This window comes from Triturus cristatus, chromosome 5_2, assembly GCF_964204655.1.
Source record: "Triturus cristatus chromosome 5_2, aTriCri1.1, whole genome shotgun sequence".
Lineage (NCBI taxonomy): Eukaryota > Metazoa > Chordata > Amphibia > Caudata > Salamandridae > Triturus > Triturus cristatus.
The window spans coordinates 926,010,856-926,030,431 of NC_140588.1; the positions used below are offsets into that span (position 1 = coordinate 926,010,856).

Here is a 19,576-nt window from a genome sequence, read left to right on the forward strand (position 1 = left end):
GAGAGGTGCACCAAACTGACCCTGCAGGGCAGGCATCAGGGTTTGCAGCAGCACAATACACCACACAGGGCATGCAGGACGGGAGTGCAGCACAACAATCCATAGAAAGCAAGAGGGAGGGGACAGGACCATGCACATGGACAACAGAGAACAGAGGGGCAAGAGGCAATGGTAGCTAGCTGACCATAATGGACAGACAGGAGAGAAAGCTGCAGTATAACAGACCATAAAGGGCAGGAGGGACGGATCAGGGGCATTACAATGGAACAGACAAGCCAGGAGGGAGGGAGTAGGGCTGGGGGCAAGGGGGCAGGGCAGGAGCAGCAAGATAGCCATGGAGGTCAGGCAGGATGGGCACTAGAAGCAAGACACACCATGAAGAGCAACAGTGAGACTGTGATGGCATACACACAGACCATGGAGGGAAGGTGGGAGGGGGTCAGGGGCAGCTAACTGACCACACAGGGAAGGTGGGAGGGGCCATGGCAGCACAGAAGACCATGCATGGCAAGTGGGAGGTTTAGTGGCAGCACAATGGCTATGATGGGCAAGAAGGAGGGTGGAGGGGCATGCACAAAGGACGATGGAGGATAGAAGGAAGGGTCAGGACCTGTGCACAGACAAGAAAGTTCAGGGGAAGGGACCTCACAACAGACCACACGGGGCAGGCAGGAGGAGCAGTTGCAGCACAACAGACCAGGGAGGGCAGAAGGGTGTGGCAGTACAATGGACCATGTAGGACAGGAGGAAGAGGATAGGGGCATGGCATGTGGACAGGCAGGGTGGAGGTGGCAGGGACAGGTTACAGTCATCTGACAATGCTAGGCAGGTGGGAGGGGAGTGGCAGCTCAACAGAACACTCAGAGTAGATAGGAGTGGCAGGTCCATGGGACATGGTGGGCAAAAAGGATGGAGCAGGGGCATGCACATAGACATCGGAGGGCAGGGGGAAGGAGAATAGGGGCAGCAAGCTAAGCACAGAGTTTAAGCCGGAGGTCAATGATGGGGCATAGAATTGGGCAATGGAGGGCAGGAGGAGTGGACTGGTACATCATACTAAATTGAGGGCAGTGGCAGCACATCAGACCATGCATGGCAGGAGGGAGGAGGCTAGTCCATGGATTCACACAACAGAGGATAGGGAGGAAGGGGATGGGGCAGCAAGCTAACTGTTCAGAGAAGGCGGGTATTAGGAACTTTATTGTTTTTAAAACATTGTGTCTGTGCGAACTACTTAAAATATGAACAAGTATGCAGCATAATCTCACTTTTATTCAGGAAGAAGAGGACGTTTGTGACTGTGACTCCGGGCTCACTTGGCAGAAACACCCCCTGACCCTCCACCCCCTATCGCAAAATGTAATGCCCGTGAAAAGGGTAGGTGAACACAGTGTTATATAGAACATAGTCCTGAGAGCACGATTGAAAATGAAAACTAGATATAGTGTATGGTATAAACTATGCACCAAAAAGTGTGATATAAGATGAACCGGGCGTGAAATATAATATGCAATACATTGTGCGCAGTGACAGATTCATGGGAGAGCGCGAGATAGCACAGGCACTAGCGCGTGCTATGCGATATGCGCCTTGGAGTGTAATATGCACAGGGCAGTGTTGTGTAACCTAACTAGTCTCTAAAGTTGTAATATAAAATATGTGCTGGGGAGTGTAACGTTGCATATGCACTGTGACAAAGATATGGATCCCAGATTGTAATATGTATGGCATAGCACTGTGCGTTATAACATAGGCATCGAGAAAGGCACGTTAGATGGGGCAATATAACCCGTGCGAAGACAAGTGTGGCATGACATATTCACGGGGGTGGTGTTACAGTGCACATGGGCTAGAGAGTGTCATAGCATATGCACTAGCTAGTGGAATACAACACAGAGGTGTGTGGCACTCGGCAGGCAATGGTGGGTGTAACACAGCATTGGGCTCTGTCAGGAGCACGCTGTGACTCTCAAGTGATGTTCGTCCCCTTTCCAGAGAGTAAAATAAAAAGTATTACACATCCGGCAGTGGATGTGTGTTTTATTAACCGTGAGGGGGGTTTCTTGCATAGTTTTGGTCGAATTTTTGTCGAATCCCCTTTGAATGGCTTGGTGTGCATGTGTATTAAATGTGCCCGTCAATAGCTACCCATGTTTGTATAAATAAACGACAAGGGTGTCTACCAGGATTAGGCACGGTAGGGCATCAGACATGTCAGAGCTTCACTAGTGGTGTAAATACATTCCACGTGGATTCATTGCATGCATAGTCGCCTTTTAATGAATATCACGCAAATCGTCATGGTGATAGGTACGTACGGTTTGTCCAGCATGTCCTAGGTGTGTCTATAAATATATATTTTTTTTAAATAATAAAAAACAGTGGCCGGCCCTGGGGATTGGGGTCAAAAAAATATAATTAGGAGACTGGCCCTGGGGGATGGGGTCATCAGGGCCAATAAATTAGAATAAGAAGGGGAACCAAACAGCCCCCCTTCTTAAAAAACTAAAATAAATAAAAGACTGGCATCGTGCCGGAGGCCATGCCCCCTCCGTGCAGCACTCTGCAAACGCGCCCCCAACAGGCATCTCCAGTATGCGCCAGGGAGCTGCGCTGCAGCCAGGTGTTCTGAGGCCAAGCCCCTTTTTACACCTCTCTGCAACGCAGCTCTGTGGCGCTTACTGGAGGTACCTAGTGGTCTAGTTTGACCCTAGGGACCCTTAGGATTCAGGGGGACTTAATCTCTCAACTTAGAACAGCCACAGGGCGCGTTTACACAGTGGTGAAGGGAGGGGACGGGGCCTGAGGTGACGTGTGCAAACACGCACTATGGCACGTTTTAAATTGGGGATATAATTTCCCTTCAATACTGAGGGCCCCTGGGGGCTAACTAGCCCACCAAGTGCTTCCAGTAAGCGCCACTGAGCTGCATTGCAGAGAGGTGGTCCAGGCCGTGCCACTTTTTACACCTCTCTGCAACGCAGCTCTGTGGCACTTACTGGAGGTACCTAGTGGGCTAGTTGGACCCTAGGGACCCTCAGGATTCAAATGAACTTAATCTCCCAACTAAAAATGGACACAGGGCGTGTTTACACAGTGGTGAAGGGAGGGGACGAGGCCTGAGTTAACGTGTGCAAAAACGCCCTGTGGCCTGTTTTAAGAGGTAGTTTTAATCCCCATGCCCTATTATACACTAGGGGCTTACAGAGGAGGTCATGCTAATCACAGGGGGACCCCAACGCATAATGTTCCCTAGTGTATGTAGGTGTTTTCACTGTATTCTAAGTGTCTTTTAACATAGCACTGGCTCTAGGACTGGTTAGTCAGACTCAGTTACCACCAGTATCCGTCTGAAAAAGTTGAGGGTACAGGATGATTTTGCAACAAGGCTTCTTTCTGCTCTTCTTTTTGTTCTTTCTGCACGTTATCCTTCTTCCTGCACTTATCTTCGTATTTGAGGACTTCTGTTGCTTCTTTCTGCACTTCTTTTGTTTCTTTCTGTGCATTTTTTCTTCTTTCTTCACATGTCCTATCTCTGTAGGCATAGTTAGAAATTAGCATTTAAAAAACCTTTGAAATTCACAAAAAAAACCATAGGTTTCAGGCACGTTATAGTTAGGAATTAGCATTTAAAAAACCTCAGAAATTCACTGAAAAAACCATAGGTTTCAGGGGTGTTATAGTTAGCTGGACTTTTCACTTGTACAAAACCATTGAAATTCCCCCGTTATAGTTAGTTCAGCTAACTATAACTCGCGCGCCCGCAATGCACTGCTGATGACGTCACATATTACATCACTCATGACATGGTCAGTGACATCACTCATGACATCACTGATGACATCTCAAATGACATCACTGATGACATCATCCTTGTGATAGAGTGGCAGACCTCCTCTTCCCCTAATATAACCTTTGATACACACATTCAAAAATAGAAATTAAAATTTTAAAAACAATGGACATACCAATACCAGTTACAACAACCTATACAGTAATTCTAAGATCCACATACACATCCACTCATTCACCAACAGTCCTATACAGTCACTCATACATGTACTCACTCATCATATGTACTCATACACCTATACATCCTGTTACACAATGCCACTCATCCATAGAGGTACTCACACACATAGTCACTCATGCTAATAAAGAATCAAACATACATTTACTTGCATATACAGTTATACACACACCACCACACTTACTTCTACGGAAACTTACACATACTTAGTCTTTTAAACAATCACTTATAGAAACACATACTTATTCATATAGGAACTCTTTCAATCTCTCACTGTCACATATACTCGCTTATATACACCAATAGTCACATATACTAGTTTAAAACATATGTAGTTACTCATAAAGACACTATTGAGACAGTCATTCACTCACTAACACACCCATACACTCACTCATCCACCCATAGAGTCCTGCACACATGCTGTCTTCAACACATACAAAGAGTGAGTCATTCATTCATGCACCTATGCACTACGTAATACCCCCACCGAACCATGCAGACACTCAGACTGATACTCATAAAACCAACTAATAACCTATATAAACACCCATGTAGCTACTCACCAACCCATGCAGCCACTTATACACAAAGTGAGAGACTGATACAGATATTTACATATTTAAACATTACTCACTAAGCCATGTATTCACTATGAAACACTTAATCAGTCAGTTACACAATCAATTTTTCAAAAACAAATCATCCATTTAGACACTTATATACCCATTTATTCTTCCATCGACCTTGAGATATACATATATAAAACATATTTAATTTTCAGAAACACACACATTCACTGGATGATGTCATCAGTGATGTCATCAGTGATGTCATTTGAGATGTCATCAGTGATGTCATGAGTGATGTCACTGACCATGTCATGAGTGATGTAATATGTGACGTCATCAGCAGTGCATTGCGGGCGCGCGAGTTATAGTTAGCTGAACTAACTATAACGGGGGAATTTCAATGGTTTTGTACAAGTGAAAAGTCCAGCTAACTATAACACCCCTGAAACCTATGGTTTTTTCAGTGAATATATATATATATATATATTCACTGAAAAAACCATAGGTTTCAGACATGTTATAGTTAGCGGAAATTTTACTGATAAAAAACCAATGAAATTCCCCCGTTATAGTTAGTGCAGGCAACTATAACTCACGCGACCGCAATCCTCTGCTGATGCTAATACTGTATTTAGACACTTATTTGCCCATGTCTTCTTCCATAAATTTTTAGCTATACATATATTAGAAATATTTTTTTTTCATAAAGACACATATGTCATCAGCAGAAGATTGCGGTCGCGTGAGTTATAGTTGCCTGCACTAACTATAACGGGGGAATTTCATTGGTTTTTTATCAGTAAAATTTCCGCTAACTATAACATGTCTGAAACCTATGGTTTTTTCAGTGAATATATATATATATATATATATATATATATATGTCGAGAAAACGGGATTCCACTCGTGCTCTCAAAAACCTCTGACACAGTAAACCAGGTTCTAGTTCATATCCAAGTGGGGGTTTATTCTCTTCATAAACCCACCATGACGCGTTTCGCCACCGTGGTGGCTTGTTCACACAGTGATTTTCAATAAAGATGCCAATACATCTATCTAATGGGTAGCATATATACTTATCTGTTGCCTATAATCATGACTTATATACCTTTAAATGTTTGTACAAAATAGCCATCTTACATGAAGGACAGCGCTACACCCACTAGCCAGGGTATTTCACAAACAACCTAGATGCCTTAAGGATGTATTTCTCCCCTATTGGTATACTGAATACTTAATTGTGAGACAAAGTCTAGCACCTACACGAGGATGCGCACCAATCACTTAATCATTACCCACTAATCAGGGGAATTCTAGCATTATTCCATATGAAACAAACAACGCGTAAATGAAGGACAGCGTTATACCCACTAGCCAGGGTGTTCCTTTTCATTTTCATTTTCTTATTCATTTGCATTTTGTTATACTTTGAGTGCAATTGCAAGATAAATTGGTCACTTAGTCCAGCACACACGAGGCTGCTCACTCACTATGATAGTATTACCCACTATTAGGGAATTTTAGCGTGACCTCACAGCAATTTACTACGCATATACACGAATGTGCATAGGACAGTTCCGACATGATTCGATTATCAATTTAGATTAACAATTGTGGATTAATGAATGTTTAGCGTAAAAACCTTGTTTAAGAACAGTTATGCATTGTTTTACATTATGTTAAGATGTTACAAGATGGCGCCCAAAATACGGCTACCTGGTGTACTAACGATGTCCTTTCACTATGTTTATTGACTACCAACACGGAAGTATATGTATTGGCATCTTTATTGAAAATCACTGTGTGAACAAGCCACCACGGTGGCGAAACGCGTCACGGTGGGTTTATGAAGAGAATAAACCCCCACTTGGATATGAACTAGAACCTGGTTTACTGTGTCAGAGGTTTTTGAGAGCACGAGTGGAATCCCGTTTTCTCGACATATTGTTTACCGGTTCTCCGCCGGTCTCGCGCCACCCCTCAACGGATTGGGAATGCTTAAGGAGGAACTTGGATTGATATATATATATATATATATATATATATATATATATATATATATATATATATATATGTTAAATTAACTCTTAACCTTCCTTTACTACTACCCACCCCTAAACCCTAAAATTACCCGGAACACCATTTACAACTACGGACCCCAAAAACCTAAAATTACCGTTCCCCACCCTTTATCACTACGTACCCTTTAAACCTAAAATTACCCTTATAATCCTTTACCACTACCCACCCCATAACCCTATAATTACTCTTGCCACCCTTTACCAATACACACCACTAAACCCTAAAATTACCCTTACCACCTTTTACTACTACCCACTCAAAACCCTAAAATTACCCTTAACGCCCTTTACCACTACCTACACCCCTAAATCCCCAAATTACCCTTACCACCCTTTGCCACTACCCACCTTTAAACCCTAAAAATACTCTTACCACCCCATATCCTTAAAATTACCCTGCCCACCCTTTACCACTACCCCAAAAAAATCCTAAAATTACAAAGGCAAAATAACATAAAGACTCTGAATTCCTGGTACAAGCATTCAAATGTAACAATAAGCATTGATGCCTCTAGTTATGTGCCAAAAATGCTAAAACCAATTTATATTGTATCGCAGTGTATTGCAGCATCATTCTTTAATTACTGTTAAGAATTATATGGCAATAGTGAAATATTCTGTGATTCGAAATTGACCAAAATTGCTTTTAGTAATATTTTTAAAACAATAACAATATTCCAGATGCAAACAGTCTAAATTAAATACTTAATGTAAATACATTTTTATTTTAATGAATAGAGAAAAAGTTAATTGCATGAAAAATATTTGGATAAAGACGGTGTTATTTAGATTTTCCACTGAAATGTCTGTCCTTTCTGCTGCCATTGAGTGTTCCTGGTGAGCAAAGTGTGTTTAAATGCAAAGTGTGTTTAAGACTGCAGTACCACCTCCTGTCTACAGGGGCAGAGCTGAGCAGAAATATAAACACACTTGATGAAACACAGGTCCCCACAAGGCAATTTTTTTAAAAGTTGTAAAAATTGGCACTGATGTTCCTGAAGCCATATTTTATAATTTAAAAGACAGTGCCTTGTGGGGACCTGGGTTCAGGTCCCCACAGTGCAATCAAGTCCCCACAGCGTGAGTGTGTTATCACACCCAAGTCCCCACAAGGATAGTGTCACACACACTGTCACACACACACACACACACACACACACACACACACACACACACACACACACACTGTCACACACACACACACACACACACACACACACACACACACACACACACACACACACACACACACACACACACACACACACACACACACACACACACACACACACACACACACACACACACACACACACACACACACACACACACACACACACACACACACACACACACACACACACACACACACGCATCCACTCGTCACACGCTTGTCTTAATGTAAAAACTAGTCGGCAAATAACAATCCGAAAACAGCACAAAACTCACACAAACGTGCAGCACACCAAGGCTCCCTCGGAGAGCACGTCAGGAGCCGCGAGCGCGTGTGCGGGAATGGCATGGCAGAGGGGGTGGAGTCTTGCCACGCCTGGCTGAGCTTATAAGGAACGGTCTCCTTCGCAAAGCTTTCTTGTCTTTAGGAGGCCATATGTTTGAAACACATGGCCCCATAAAGATAAGAAAAGTTTTTACCACAGACGTAAAGCAACCGAGCCAGTCCAACTGGGACGGCTCTAAAAGAGAAAAGTGTACGTCACTAGACGCTCTTTTCCAATGGCTGGCCACCGTTTAGCAGAAAACGGTGACGCAAGCCAATGGAAAAGAGGGGCGGGGCTTAAAGCCCACTACAGAAATCTACCCTAACTCATTCAATCTCGCCAGCGAGACTGCGCATGTCTACGCAGTCTACGCCAGGCGAGACCTAAAAACGACCTACCACTAGTGTCCAGGCTGAGTGGCTGCTCGCCAGCTGACACAACCAGACATGTTTACGGACCCCTGGGTCGAGAACCTGCTGCTCTCGGGGACCTGAAACAATGAACATCCTGGGACGAGGGGCCAAGCCTCCACCCCCAGGATGGACAGGGTCCTCGAAGGGGAAGATTCAAAGGCTTGCCGCCTTCCTGAGCTTCCCCAGGCCTTTTGCTGCCTTCAGCAACTGGTCCCCACCGGTTCTGACCCCCACTTTGGACGGGAGAACCGGCGGGAAAAACAAGTGAGGAAGGGTGGTGTGCCCACCTCTGCCAAATTACCCCTCAGGGGGGGAAGGCGAGGTGAAGCACAACTCCCAGTCCCCGCCATCTTGCAGGTGGGGGGACCCAGCCAACCAGGTGGAGGCTGATGCCCCCCTCCCACTGGAGGGTGGCATAATAGGGGGTGTACCCACCCCAGTGAAGGGACCCATTGGTCCCAACCTTTTACCTACCTGTAACAACCCTGAATCTAGTATTTAGGAGCACTCCTGAACCTTGCTTCCTCAAACAAGAAACCAGAAGAAGAAAAGAAGGTCCGAACAGCCGTGTCTAAGCTAACAAGAGGAGGACGCCCACTGACTTGGCCCCAGCCAACCGGCCTGTCCCCACCTGGAACCTGCAGTAGCGAAAATGCGGTGCAGCCAGAAGCTTGAAGAACCCTGAGGACCTGCCCTGCCTTCAAAAGAAAAGAATCCACCTCCTGTGAACACCGGATTTTTTCACCAACAGACTCCAGGTCCGGCAAAGTCAACAAGCCTGCACCACAATGCACCCGACGCCCACGGACCGAGTAGCCTAACACCAAAAGGAGGTCCCTCCAGCGATCCTGACCAGAGATCAGGCAGCCCCTGACCTGCATCAAGCCTCCAGCCGACGCCTGCGGCCTCAAACCGGAAGGTTCCTCCAACCACGACCAGGAGCTGGTAAGAAGACCTGACCCTAAGAGACACCCCTACACCAGACGCCCCTCGGCCTGGAGTGGCCCCACCAACGGTGCCTAACCAGCGCCCAAGATCCCAACTTACCTCTCCAAGAGGTGGTCGCACCCAGAAGACCTTCGCCCGCAAGCCTTAAGTGCTTTTGCAATCCGGAGACTCCATTGAAAGCTACAGGTATTCCAACGCCAAACAGCACTCTGCATCAGGCCGCCCCAGTGCCGCCGAGGATGCATCTTTTGTGCTGGCCTAAAACCCCATTTACCCTGAGCTTAAGTCCAGGAGCTTTGCTCCCACAACCCAGTGGCCTGTTCATCAGCAGACACCAACCGGAGGCCCCTATCCCCCATTGGATGACATTGGGCTTCACCACTCTGCACCCGACCGCCCTAGTGCCACTGAGGGTGTAACAAGAGTGCATCCTTGACCCTGGGGGACCCGGAGTCTAACACCAGAACACCAACCCCCACAACAAAGTAATTTTACTAAAAACCTATACAAAGTAGATGTACTGTATTTTGAAAAGCATAGCATTATTAGTAACACTACTGTAATCAAATCAAAGTACTTTTACAATTGAAATTTAAACTATTTACAAACTGCATTACTACTGTAAAGTATTTATTGCTTACCTGTGCCAGGCTTGCTTGGTTCTAGAAAATAAAATAACTTAAAGAATATTTTCATGCAAATACAATTGGTCTGAAGTTGCCTTTGAGTGTGTGAATTCATTTGCTGACTTGAGTGTGTACAACAAGTGCTTAACACTGTCCTCTGATAATACCTTACTGCTCGACCACACTACCACAAAGAGAGTGAGGTGCTATCTACTTTACCTCTGCCTACCTTTTGAGTTCCACTGGACTCTGCACACTATACCTCACTTTGGTATAGTAGAATCTACAGAGCCAGCTTTCTTCACCTCAGCACCTGTCTGCCTTAGTGCTGCTGAAGGTACTTTTGAGAGTTCATCCTTGACCCTGGGGGAACCCTGGTTCTTAACCCAGAACACCAACTCCACAAAAACGTGTACTTACCTGTGAACCGATAAATCGATTTCCTTCAATAAGATTGCATTGACTAAAAAATTATTTTTAGTGTAGAGTTGGTTTTGTATGAAACATTGAAAAACTGCAACTAACTAAAAACTGCTTTACTTACCTTTTCTCCACGAAATGTCCCAGCGTGCTATCTAGGAAAATCACACTGAGTTGAAAAGGAAATCCATAAAGACATCAAAAGTAATCTAACAGTAATCAATCAATCAAGCATTTGTATAGCGCGCTACTCACCCAGAGGGTCTCAAGGCGCTTAGGGGAGGGGGGTCCGCTACTGCTCGAACAGCCAGGTCTTGAGTTGCTTCCTGAAGGAGAGGTGGTCTTGGGTCAGGCGGAGGTGGATGGGGAGGGAGTTCCACGTCTTGACAGCCAGGTAGGAGAAGGATCTTCCTCCTGTTGTGGCTCTTCGGATGCGGGGGACGGCGGCGAGGGCATGGCTGGTTGATCGAAGCTGGTAGGTGGGAGTGTAGAAGGTCAATCGGTAGTTGAGGTATCTTGGGCCTTGGTTGTGGAGAGCTTTGTCTGCGTGGGTGAGGAGTCGGAACGTGATTCTCTTGCTGACGGGGAGCCAGTGCAGGTTTCTCAGGTGTACGGAGATGTGGCTGTGTCGGGGTATGTCCAGGATGAGGCGTGCTGAGGCGTTCTGGATGCGCTGGAGTTTGGCTGTGGTTCCGGCGTAGAGGGAGTTGCCGTAGTCCAGTCGGCTGGTGACGAGGGCCTGGGTGACCATGTTCCTGGTTTCGGTGGGGATCCACCGGAAGATCTTACGTAGCCTGCGTAGGATGTTGAAGCATGATGCGGAGACGTCGTTGACTTGTCTGGTCATAGAGAGGGAGGAGTCCAGGACGAAGCCCAGGTTGCGTGTGTGGTCTGTTGGTTTGGGTGCGCTGCCAAGGGCAGGGGGCCACCAGGAGTCGTCCCAGGCGGAGGGTGATGATCCCAGGATGAGGACTTCCGTCTTATCTGAGTTCAGTTTCAGGCGGCTGTTCGTCATCCACTCGGCTACGTCTTTCATCCCTTCGTGTAGGTTGGTTCTGGCGGTGGCGGGGTCGTTGGTGAGGGAGAGGATCAGCTGGGTGTCGTCGGTGTAGGAGATGTTGAGGTTGTGTTGGCGTGCGATGGCTGCGAGGGGGCTCATGTAGACGTTGAAGAGGGTGGGGCTGAGTGATGATCCTTGTGGTACGTCGCAGATGACTTCGGTGGCCTCGGATCTGAACGGGGGTAGGCGGACCCTCTGTGTTCCCATATGAGTGGGAGAGGGAGGGAGGAGCAGCTGGGAGGTGGGAGTGGGGCGGCCAATAGGGTGCGAGGGGGCGGAGCTATGGGACGCGGCGGCCAATAGGGTGCGAGGGGGGCAGAGCTACGGGACGCGGCGGCCAATAGGGTGCGAGGGGGGCAGAGCTACGGGACGCGGCGGCAGGAAACGGGCGGCGAGGGGGAGACGCGGGGAAAGACAGAAGAAAAAAGGGACACAATCTGGGCACCAAAGGAGAGGGGGACAATCAAGGCAGCAAAATACACAGGTACAGTGGGGGAGAATCACTCACTTGTGGGTACAGAAGAGAAGGAGGGCACAGTCACTCTAACGCAGGCAGACACAATGCAGCAGCTGTCAGTGGTCACACAGGGGGCTGCGTGGCGGTGAGGGGAGCGACCTGCCTGGTAAACAGGGTCAGAGGTCGCTCCCAATTTCCACTGTATTGAAAACATTTACAAACTTGTAACCAAGTAATTTTCATTCAGCTTGCTTGTTTTGATCAACCTGCCTTGAAAAGTACCATTTACACTTACCTGTACCAGGCTTGCTTGGTTCTAGAAAATAAATCTAACTAAATAATATTTTTATACAAATCAAATTGGTCTGAGTTCAGAGTGTGACATAATTTGCTTATTGAGTATGTACAACAAATGCTTCACCCTACCCTCTGATGAAGCCTTACTGCTCGCCCACACTACCACAAATAGAGAGTAAGGGGCTATCTACTTTTACCTCTGCCTGCCTTTGGAGTTCCACTTGATTCTGTGTACACTATACCTAATTTTGGCATAGTATATACAGAGCCAGCTTCCCACACATGGCACCCTACCTGGTTGTAGATAAGTCACCCCACTAGTGTGAGAAAGTGGCTCTGTATATACTGTTCCTTAATAGGTACAGGGTGTACAGAGTCCACAGTCCCCCAGGGTTTGACAGAGGTTAAAGTTAGGTATAACCTTACTCTCTAAAGTGGTAGCTTGGTCGAGCAGTAAGGCAGTACCAGAGGACAGTGTAAAGCATTCGTTGTACACACTCAGTCAGCAAATGGTTTCACACACTCAATAACTGAACTCTAGGCCAATGGTTTATATATAAAAAAATATATGCTTGTTTTATTTTAGACCCAACACTTGGATTTAAAATATACTCTCAACAGGAGATGGTTCATATAAATACTTTTGCAATATGCAATAGACTTTAACAGTTACAAGTGGTTGCAGTAGGCAACTCTATTTTTAAACACAACAATACATTGAGCTCAATGGTAAATTCAAGTTATTTGCAACAGATTACTTTTGGAATTCCAGGACTGGATCCTAGATTCAGTCCTGGGTCAGTTCTCAGAATCAAGTGATGAAAGTCGACTTAAGTACTGTAATGATTTTTAACTAATATTTAGCTATTTTAAAAGCTGACACTTAGAAAATATTTCAGAGAAAACAGTCAATGATGCCCTATGGAAGAAAATTCAGGTTACAGTACAGTATGTTCTCGTTACTTTTGTAATACAGTACTGGGTGCCTAGACTCAGTACTGGGACCTTTATCCAAAACAGGTAAGTAATTACGTTTTCAGATATTATACAATTTTTAAAGAATATTTAAAGATGGCAGAAATTGACACTTAAAAGAAATTTCAATGAGTTAAACTGGGACTACTCCGCTACTAGCCAAGTGTATGGGGATACACCAGTAGCACCGGAAGCTCTTGGAGAAGCCACCCCTCCGGCATCACTTGATCTGCTATATTCCACTCTCAAGCAGATGCAAGGGGAGGCCAGGCAGGAGAGCCGCAGAGCACATCAGGCGACCAAAAATCTTCAAATATCATTACAAAAGGTAAACAAGCTGTATACGGATATGGTTGAAAGGATGGACCAGGTCGAGCTAAGAACTGAGAGACTGGAGGAAGAAGTAGTGAAGATCCAGGTATCTAAGAAGGAACAGGATAAGCGGACGGAAGATTTTATGTGGAAAATTGAGGACCGGCAGAGACGGAATAATGTTAGGCTCCTGGGCCTTGAGGAAAATATTGAGGGTGGTGATATCCTAGCTTTTGTGGTATCTTTACTGAAGGGCGCCTTTCCGGATCTCTCTCATTGGGACTGGTCCACCGAGATGCAGAGGGCACATCGATATCCTCTTACAGCTAGAAAGGGCCAGAATTCAGGTCAAATGTTGCACCCTAGAGCAATCCTTGTCTATATTGGGAATTTTCTACTAAGGCAAGCTATATTAGATATGGCAAAACCTCATGCTAAACGTTCCTTTAATGGACACACCTTTTGTGCTAGGCCCGATTTCTGTCACAGTACAGTAGAGAGAAGGTGGAGAATGAGGCAGATGATTGCTCCCTTTCAGGAGAGGGGGAGTGAGGCATATTTGTTGTACCCAGCTAGGCTTAAGGTGGTGCTGAATGGTCGGGTCCGAATGTTCACATCAGAGATCAAAGCACAAGAGTATTTAGAAGAATTGAAATGCACTAAGTGAAGGCCAAGGAGTGGAGTTTAAAAAAAAAAAAAAAAGATGGGGGATAAATAACAAGGATCTAAGAGTCTAAGTTTAGTCTCGAGGCAGTACCTGGCGGGGGGGGAAACCCAGGGGGGAGAAGTAGCGGCGCTGACCAGGGATGATCAGTTAGGCTACCACACATAGGTCATGCTTGACCTATTTGCCTGTGATGGCATTGTGGGGGGTGGGGTGGGGGGTGGGGTGGGGTGGGTGTTGGTATGAGTGAGGCCTGGGGAGTAGGTCTGGGTGGGATAAGACGGGGAGGGGAAGGGAGTGGGAAGGGACGAAAGAACACAGCACAGCATAGAGCACTCTGGGTGGTATTAGGGAGATGTCGGTTGTCTGGAGTAACAAGCTTACGGTATAACATTAAGCTTCAGCAAAATTACCAAAATGAGTATTAGAGTGGCAACTATTAATGTATGTGGTCTCAATGATCAACAAAAGAGGTTTAGAGTAGCTGCATACCTTAGGACACTTCGTATAGACATTCTGTGTTTACAAGAGACTCACATTGAAGAAACAAGAGGGTACCTTTTGGAGCAGCTGGGATTTAAGGTGCTTATAGCCACTAAACAAGGGGTAAGGACAAGGGGCGTAGCCGTTTTAGCTCGTCGCCAAAAATTAATGATTAAATGAAAAGCTGCCGATAAATGGGGACGATGGGCCTTGGTAGAATGTATGCTCCAGGAGGAAACATTTACTATCTGTACTGTTTACGGGTCAACAGCTGACGACCCAGAACTTTTGGAATTTTTAGAAGTAGAATTAGCCTCATGGCCCACCCCAGTGATGTGTGGGGATTTTAATATTGATGGTATTGGTAGATCCTGGGGGAGTACTGAAGGGGCCTATTATGGCCGGGAAAAAAAAGTTTTTCTGCGCCCTTACTAACCTCCTGCGGAATAATGCTTTGGTAGATGTATGGGGGCGACTCAGACCTAATGATACGGGTAGCACCTTTTTTTCTGCCCCTCACAAATCAATTTTCAGATTAGATTACTTTTTTGTTTCAAGCAGAATATTAGCTAGGTGTAGTATAGAAAAACACCCTAGGGTCGTTTCCGACCACAACCCTTTAGTACTTACTGTTACTCTAACAGGGTGCTCTCAGCCGAAACGAGAATGGACATTTGAAAGAGGGCTCTTGGTGGAGCCGGAATATCTAACTCATATGAATCAATGGATACCGTTTTTTTGGAGGGTTAACCGTGGCAGTACAGGGGCAGGAAATGTCTGGGACGCCTTTAAGGCTGGAGTGAGAGGCGAAACTTTAAGCTATAGTCTGCTACGCCAAAAAAAGGAAACGGCACTTTTGGATAAACTCTGTAAAACATTAGCATTTGCAGAAGAGGAATTGCTGACCGCTATTGCTACTGGCAACTCACTGGAGAGCATTATGCTTAGAATTGCAGCCATACGATCAGAGATAGGGGATATCTCAATAATAAAGATAGCTGCGCGATACTTAGCAAAAAGAGAAATATGCCATGAATACAGCGAAAAAGTGGGGCAAACATTAGCTGTTAGGACAAGGCAAATGAGTGCTATTGGAGAAATTTCTGAGATGAACGATAGTAATGGCTCCCTTGTAACAAGTATACCCGAGATTCGCAATGTGTTCCGTAACTATTATCTAAATTTATACAGGGAGGAACAGCTGATGGAGGAGAACGGGATCGAAGAATACTTGGGAAAAATTTCTAGGGAAACTATCCTAGAAGTAGAAAGGGATAGCCTGGAAGGAGAAATTACGCAGGATGAAATCTACGCGGCACTTAGTGACCTACCTTCGGGTAAAGCTGCTGGGCCTGATAGAATTCCTCTCGAATTTTACAAAACATTTAAGGAGGTTATTGGCCCAGACCTGATAAATATTATTAAGATGGCTCAGTTAGGCCATGCTGTGCCCGATTCCTGGTCAAAAGCAGAGATAATAGTTTTCCTTAAAAAAGGCAAGTCACCGAGAGATCCTGGCTCCTATAGGCCTATCACACTAATGAATAGCGATGCAAAGATCTATTCCAAGGTTTTAGCAATGCGGCTTAATTAAATGATTGGCAAAATGGTACATCCCTGCCAACATGGATTTATATCAGGGAGAGGGACTACTCAACATATACGTAGAGTTATAACACTATTCAATTCCACAATAGTCTCGGGAAAACCTATGGCTTTAATTTTAATGGATGCTGAAAAAGCCTTTGATCGGGTTTCATGGGGTTATCTATGGGCTGTTTTAAGGTGGTTTGGGATCGGGGATGGATATATAAAGGCGATACAGGCTCTCTATGGAGACCCAATGGCTCACCTAAAAATAAATGGCGGATATATGGTACCCTTGGCGATCAAGCGTGGTACAAGGCAAGGCTGTCCATCTTCGCCCTTGCTCTTCGCTTTATATATCGATCCACTTATCCGAAGATTAGAGGCTAATGAAGGAATACACCCAATTATATTACAGGGGCTGGAGACCAAGATACTGGCCTACGCGGATGATATCGCGGTGATAACCTCTAAACCTGGGGAAGCATTAGTGGCAATTGAAAGCGAAGCTTCAGTCTTTGGGTCGGTTTCTGGATATGCACTTAATCAAACTAAAACACAAATTGTGAAAAATAAACTGACCAGGATTGATGATTCTAGGGTGGTAGACTCGGCAACATATCTTGGTATAGTTATAACCGCAGATTTGGATATTTTAGTAGAGAGAAATATCAAACCAATTATACAACAAGTTTCAAAAGATTTAGATAGAATGAACAATCTCCATTTATCAATAGTTGGATGTACTAATGTTGTCAAGATGATAATATTGCCCAAAATACTATATCTTTTCAGAACAATCCCTTTGGAATTTGAGAAAAGATGGTTCGTAACTTTAGAACATCTGGTTAATAGATTTATATGGGCCCATGGCAAAACGAGAAGAAGAGCTATGCGATTTATGTCACTCCCGAGGGAAAGAGGAGGCTGGTCAGTTCCTATTTCCGGATGTATTACTGGGCTGCAGCTCTACAATATATGGGGATTTTAGTTGGTGCCCAGGATAAGGAATTATCAAATGGTCTTCCAGAGGTATACAAACTATTGTTAGGAGAAGAAGCAACTAATTGTTTTCTCCAGTTTATAGAACCTAGCTACTTTAAGTGGACTAGATTCAAGACAATTTTGGCAGCTTATAAAATTTGGAGGGCATTAGGGAAGAAAATAGGTATTGGTAGGATACACTACTATACGCAGATATATAAGAACCCCAACTTTCCGGAATTTTTTTCCGATAGAGTTATGGTAGACTGGGGGCGACTGGGAATCCAAAAGGTTGGAGACATTATGGTGGTAAGGGGAATTATTTCTTTTGCGGAAATTCAGGCTTTGTATGGGGTGGATAAAGTACACTTCTTTAAATATCTACAGATCCGTAGTTTTTTAAAGGAGAAAACAGGTGGGGTGATAGGGTTCTCCCCAATAAAAATTATGGATACACTAAAAAAGGGTCAAGAAGGTACTATTAAGAAAATATATTCTGATATGGCTTTACTAAAGGCTGATGATATTGAAAAACATGGCAAGAAATGGGGAGATAAACTTGGTATAAAACAGGAGGTTTTTGAAAGGTCTTTAGAACTAGGACAAATTGTTCTCTGTTTAGCAGGATTACAGGCCCAACACTATAAAACTATTTTTTCATTATACCCCTGCAAAAATCGCCCAATGGGGCGGGCAGGAGGGAATTACGTGCCCCAGATGTGAGAGCAATGAGGCAGATCTGATCCATATGATGTCAACCTGTCCCAACTTGTTGAATCTAAAAGGAGAAATCGAGAAATGTTTTATTCACTCTAAAAATTAAGATACATCTTAATTCAGCAATAAATCTGTTGGGAATTGGGGAAGAAGATGCAGCATTAAAGACCTCAGAATATTTTATATTTCTATCTATGGCAGTCTTACAAATCTGCATCTGCACGGCATGGTTAGATCCTAACCCACCAACTTTTCAGCAATGGATTTCCAGGCTTCTTTCAATTTTTAACCTCGAAAGAGGAATTTATGATCGGAAAGGGAAGAAGGGGAGGATATTAGGGGAACGTATATGGGGTCCAGTGCAGAGATGGAAGAAAGAGCTACAAGGTAGCACTGTACGAGCTAATGAAGTTTTGTGAGTTATAGCAATTTTTTTCTAAAGAAAAAGGAACGCACTTAGTTTTTTGTTTTGTTTGTGTACCTCTAAAATTTATGTTGTATTATGTTTCAGTCTTTTCTTTTTCCCATTTTTGGTTTCTTATTCTTCTTGTGTACCCAATACAAAATGAAATGTACGATTAATTGCTGTGCTTTTTAAAATAAAAAAATATTTAAAAATAAATAAATAGAAGAAATTTCACAGAAAAACAGTCAATGGTTTCCTATGGAAGAAAATTAAGTTAAGGGTAAGTACAGTTGTAGGTATTTTTCAGAGTCAGTGCTGGGCACCAAGATCCAGCACTGGGAGCTCACCTAAGAGCAGGTGAGTAAATTAGTTTTTGTCACTCGGCTGATTTTTGGTGAATATTTGAAGATTCGAAAAGTCCACACTTAGAAGAAATTTCAGGGAAAAGCCAGTCAATGTTACCCTATGAGGAAAATAGAGTTTGCGGTTTAAGGGTAAGTACTCGACTGGCAGAGTTGAGGTTCTGGGCACAGCCTCAGGGGTCTCCCAGGGTCAGGTAGGTACAGTTGGTTCACCCTCAGCCGCTCTAGGGCGGCCGGGTGCAGAGAGAGTTAGGCCCAATGTTATCCTATGAGGAATAGGGGGGCCTTGTTTGGTGGATGCTGACTGGCAAGACACGCGGCTCCACCACTTCGAGAGGTAAGTTGGGTAGTTGGAGGATAGGTAGGTACCCCGGGATTGGTCACAGGGGGCCGTGGGGCGCCGCGTGCAGGAGTGCCTTTTGGTGTCGGGAAATCTTACCCTCTGTTGATCGCAGTTGGAGGGGCACCTTGTTCTGAGGCTGCAGGCTTCTTCAGGAGTGTCGAGGGAGGTCCTTGGGTGCCGTACTCGGGGTCACAGTCGCCGTGGGGTCGTCCTCAGGGTCTTTGTTCACTCCGGCACTGGCCAGGCTTGGCTGGTGCAGAGTGTGCTGGGTTCGCGATTCCGGGCTGCTGCCAGGGGTTAGAGATAGGTTTCAAGTAGAGCCTCTACTCATGGGAGTCCC

The 19,576-nt window shown here is 45.0% G+C and overlaps 1 protein-coding gene across 2 annotated transcripts in view; it reads right to left on the minus strand.

The window, feature by feature from the left end:
• Positions 1-19,576, minus strand: part of THOC2 (THO complex subunit 2) — a 1,568,999-nt gene that overhangs the window by 1,278,700 nt on the left and 270,723 nt on the right. The gene's annotated exons all lie outside the window — the stretch shown is intronic.